This window comes from Hyla sarda, chromosome 5, assembly GCF_029499605.1.
Source record: "Hyla sarda isolate aHylSar1 chromosome 5, aHylSar1.hap1, whole genome shotgun sequence".
Taxonomy (NCBI): domain Eukaryota; kingdom Metazoa; phylum Chordata; class Amphibia; order Anura; family Hylidae; genus Hyla; species Hyla sarda.
In genome coordinates, this window is record NC_079193.1 from 24,602,858 (window position 1) to 24,608,343 (window position 5,486).

Genomic DNA, 5,486 nt, shown 5'->3' on the forward strand with positions numbered 1-5,486 from the left:
GAGTCTGCGGATCGGAGATTGTAGTTAACCATATGCAAAATAAACAGAGGAGGAATAATGCATGTTAAATATGGCCCAGAGACAATCCAACTAAGGTCGTGTTCACATGATCGTTTTACATGAGTCCAAAACATTTAGACTATACACCCAGTATGGACATAATGGCAGATACGTTTCCACGTTTCAGACGCTCTGTCTTTGCTCATAACTATCTTGTCATCAAGGACAGGGCGTCAGGAATGCATCAACGTATTTGTCATTATGTCCACAATAGATGTAAAGTTTTGATGTTTTGATGTAAAGTTATGAAGTTTTATTGGATTGTGCAAAAGGCCCCCTTATATCCTGCCAACACATCCCCCCTTTGTTCCCAAAATAACAACATAACAATAATTAACCTTATTAAGTGGACATGGGGGTCGGCCACAGCTTTATTAATCCGCTTACCGTACCTAACCATAAAATTAACCTCCAACCTCCTGTAGGTTGGTGACCAGAGAGGAAGCACACTGCCAGCCGCCGGCATTAGCCGACAGGCAACTCAGCCATCCACCTACATTACTTAACTAACTGACTCCTGTACCGCCAGCTGTGACTTGAAAATCCTAAAAAAAAGGATGGCACCATAGTCAATTCCGATATCTTCCAGGTCAGAGAACCAGCCCCATCAGCATCCCGAACGGTAAACATAAGATAAATAACAAAACAGAGAGATAAAATAAACCAAATTGTACTGCCTCCATCTCCATAGAATTTCCGTTATGTTATTATATTTTTTTTATTAAATTAAATATATATATATATATATTTTTATTTTATTATTATTATTTTTTTTAATTATTATTATAATTATTTTTATTATTATTATTATTATTATTATTTTTATATATATAACAGGGATAACATCAAAACAAAAAAGCCATGAACAAAAGACGGGCAGGAGGGTGGGAACTCCAGCTGGAAAACTGGTAAGAGGAAGGGGAGGGGGAAACACGGGGTCTATATATCCCCCCCATTGCCCACCCCTTCCTGTCCTATACATCCACCCCTTGATTAACTCCTGCTGGTGCCTCTAATACTCCCATAAGCCAAAAGAGGAAAAGGCACGGGGGAGGGGGGGGGGGGGTAAATTAACTCTAGGCTGCCCAAACCCCTTCTCACAGTCCATGCCACCTAGCCATAAAATGGCCTGGTGGCGTCCAGATTCCACACTTGTGCTGGACCTTTATGTTTTATCACGTATTGATGAGGCATGTTCATACAGGGCTCCTGATTTTCACAGAATATTTACACTAAATATTTGCAGCGTATTACATCTGTTTGTTGCTTAAGAAATTGATCAGCAGGGTGGATTTCAAATCTGTAGCATTAACCTTAACCTTTAGGAATTAGGGCTACTTTTAAAGGGGTATTCCAAGAAGTAGGTGTCGTTCATAATATAGTGTCTGTACCTGTGTTTGATGGATGATCTCGCAATTCTTGTATGATCTTTGCCCCGATGTTTATTTTTAGCAGCATATAAAATGATGTTGTTTCAGGTTGCAGTGCGGCCCGAGACATTACATCACTAGTCAGGTGTTGAAAGGAAGCCTGTCTGCTTCAGTGGGTGGACCAACCACTGGGTAGGGGGGGGGGGAGAGATCATTCTCCACAGGGCTGCAGGAAATTGTCCCATGTGTGATCCAATGGGTGGGGTGGCTGATGTGTGGGAGGGAGAAAAGTGACCTCACACTTACAAACAAGGAATCCTGGGACTTGTAGTTGGAGGGAGGGTACTCCAAGAGGAAATAGCCATTTCACAAAAAGAAAGCAGTAGCATTATAGTGGACTCACAATACAGCCATTTGGCCCCAAGACAAGCACAGATCCTTCCTAAGCATGTCCATTACTGTCTGGCAGGTACGTACTAAAATCACCTTATGTGGAGAACACCTTTAATCTCTAATTCCTTTTTCACAAAATTCCATATCTTCCCAAATAAACCACAGGTGCCTATTTTAAAGTATTTTGCCGTAGCCCACAATGCAGACCCGGAACTTTTAACCGTTATCCCGATAGAACAAATTGAGAAAAGTTTAAGGAGATTTTCAACACTGTGTAAAAGAGAAAGCTTTTATATATTTAAATTCGACACTCTATCACCAAAAGGTTTTAATGAGATGTTGGAACGTGTGTGATCATTATGTGTTAAGTGGTGTTAGATTTTTTTATATGTCATTTCCGGTGAAAGAGGAAATCTAGAGTAGAAATAGGAGCATTGATTTTCCATTTGGCAATCCCTGAGGAAGGAGGCAACTCCGCAACGCGTCGGATGTAGAGTTGTTTTATATTAATAAATGTCATTATTTCATGCGAGCAAAGTCCCTGACGATATATATGTCTATAAGAAAAGAATTCTGCAGGAAAAACATCAACTACGAAGTACCCATTGAAGGAAACAGCTGGGAAAGATAAGCTTACCGGCATGAGGGGAGCATGACTGACTTCGGCTCCTCTCGGTGAAGTAAGTGACTGATGTAGTAACACCTTGTGCAATTTCAGCTGCTGTGGGGATATGTCTGCTCCTCCAATTTTTTCTCTTTTTCCAGTCTTGTTTGATTTCGGGTGGAAAGCATTCCACCAGAGGAGAGTATAGCGGCAACCGAGAAGTTCCCCGATAAATAAAGTGGTCGGTTCATGGCCACTCACAGAGTGTACGTTTGAAAGCTTGTGTGTGTTTATTTGAGGATTAAAGTTTTTTTATTGAAAGTGAATTGCAGCCGCTCCTAAGTTTTTCCTGTGTCTACCTCTATTATATTTCCAACAGAGAAGACAGGACTGCACTCACCATACAATGAAGCTTTATTAGAGTATTCCAGGAATGTCAAATAGGTGCGGTGGTGGAGGCAGGGGACGTGACCGGGACACACTGTTTCACGCTCTCACAGTGCTTCTTCCAGACGGTATACGCTGTGAGAGCATGAAACAGTCTGTCCCTGTCACGTCCCCCGCCTCCACCACCGCACCTGCTTGACATTCCTGGAATACTCTAATAAAGCTTCGTTATATGGTGAGTGCAGTCCTGTCTTCTCTGTTGGAATTGTATATGCACCTTGCTGGATTTTGCACCACCGTTGTCAACGTTATTTCTGGGGTCACCTACGCACTCCTCCACTACTGCATTTGTCCAGATAGCTACAGGCCTTAGTCTTGTTAGTGTCGGACCACCCTATCCTCTCCATTATATCTTACCTCTATTATATGTCTCCACCAGGAATTGCCCCCCTGTTCTTTATCGTCTGCGCTTCCTTAGGATATCCTGTGTCCTGTGTTCATCTACAGGATCCATACCCAGACTGGTGGTGAACGGACCTGCTATTTTGTGTGTCTTCTTCCATTGTCACATGGTCCAGTTCTGATGCTCATGTGCCCATTGTAGCCACTTTCGGCAGTGGGCAAAGGTCAGCATGGGCACTCTGACCGGTCTGCAGGGCTCCATACACAGCAAGCAGCTAGGTTCTGACACCTCTCTATTAAATACTTTTTCAGCAGTTTCCCCTACAGCAGCTCCTCTGTGGGATCAGACCAGACGGGCTAGCCTTCACTTCCCATACACAACATTGAACCTTGGGCCCCATGACTCTGATGTTGGCTCACCAGTTGTCCTTCCTTGGACACTTTAGGTAGGTACCAACCACTACATCCCAGGAACACCCTAAAGATCAGCCTGGAGATGCCTTGGCCAAGTCCTCTAGACATTGCATTCACTTAGATCCTTTACGCTTGCTCATTTTCCTGCTTCCAACGCATCACCTCCAACAACTGACTGTACAGTTGCTTTGTGATGTATCTCACCCCTTGACAGGAGCCATTGTCACCAAATAATAATTTTCACTCACTTCACCTGCTGGTGTTGTTTTGGGGTCTAGCGTCCATGGTCCGTGGCCTTGTTTATAGTCAGAATTTCCTCTATGTACCTGAAGTATTGGCACTTTAACCCCTTAAAGGAGTACTCCGGCTCGCACTTTTTTCCTTTTATCCCGTCCGGGCTGCAAAATAAAAGAAAACACACTTTCGCTTACCTGCCAACGAGCCCCCGGAGTTCCGGTACAGGTGTTCGGTCCCCGGGCTGTATTCTTCTTACTTCCTGTTAGCCCGGCACGTCACACGGAGCTTCAGCCTATCACCGGCCGCAGCGATGTCCCGCCTCGGCCAGTGATAGGCTGAAGCTCCGTGTGACGTCACGCCGGGCTAACAGGAAGTAAGAAGAATACAGCCCGGGGACCGAACACCTGTACCGGAGCTCCGGGGGCTCGTTGGCAGGTAAGAGAAAGTGTGTTTTCTTTTATTTTGCGGCTCGGACGGGATAAAAGGAAAAAAGTGCGCGCCGGACTACTCCTTTAAGGACCAGGCCAATTTTCACTGTAGGACCAGAGTGTTTTTTGCACATCTGACCACTGTCACTTTAAGCATTAATAACTCTGGGATGCTTTTACTTTTCATTCTGATTCCGAGATTGCTTTTTTCGTGACATATTCTACTTTAGTGGTAACATTTTGTCGATACTTGCATAATTTCTTGGTGAAAAATTCCAAAATTTTATGAAAAGATTGAAATTTTAGCATTTTTCTAACTTTGAAGCTCTCTGCTTATAAGGAAAATAGACATTCCAAATAAATTATATATTGATTTCCATATACAATATGTCTACTTTATGTTGGCATCATAAAGTTGCCATGTTTTTACTTTTGGAAGACATCAGAGGGCTTCAAAATTTTCAAAATCGGAATTTTTCATGGATCAGTTCAGTTTTGAGGTGGATTTAAAGGGCCTTCATATTAGAAATACCCCATAAAAGACCCCATTATAAAAACTGCACCCCTCAAAGTATTCAAAAGGACATTCAGTAAGTGTGTTAACCCTTTAGGTGTTTCACAGGAATAGCAGCAAAGTGAAGGAGAAAATTCTAAATCTTCATTTTTTACACTCGCATGTTCTTGTAGACCCAGTTTTTGAATTTTTAGAAGGGGTAAAAGGAGAAAAATCTTCTCAAAATTTGTAACCCAATTTCTCTCGAGTAAGGAAATACCTCATATGTGTATGTCAAGTGTTCGGCGGGCGCAGTAGAGGGCTCAGAAGGGAAGGAGCGATAGTGGGAGTGAGTTTTTCTGAAATGGTTTTTGGGGGGCATGTCACATTTTAGGAAGACGCTATGGTGTCAGAACAGCAGAAACCCCTCAAGGTACGTAACATGGGGTCCAGTGAGCCTTAACACCCCACAGGTGTTTGGCGACTTTTCGTTAAAGTCGGATGTGTAAATGAAAAAAAAAATAGTTTTCACAAAAATGCAGTTTTTTTCCCCAAATTTACCATTTTTACAAAGGGTAATGGGAGAAAATGCCCCTCAAAATTTGTAACCCCATCTCTTCTGAGTATGTAAATACCCCATGTGTGGATGTGTAGTGCACTATGGGTGCACTACAATGCTCAGAATAGAAGGAGTCACA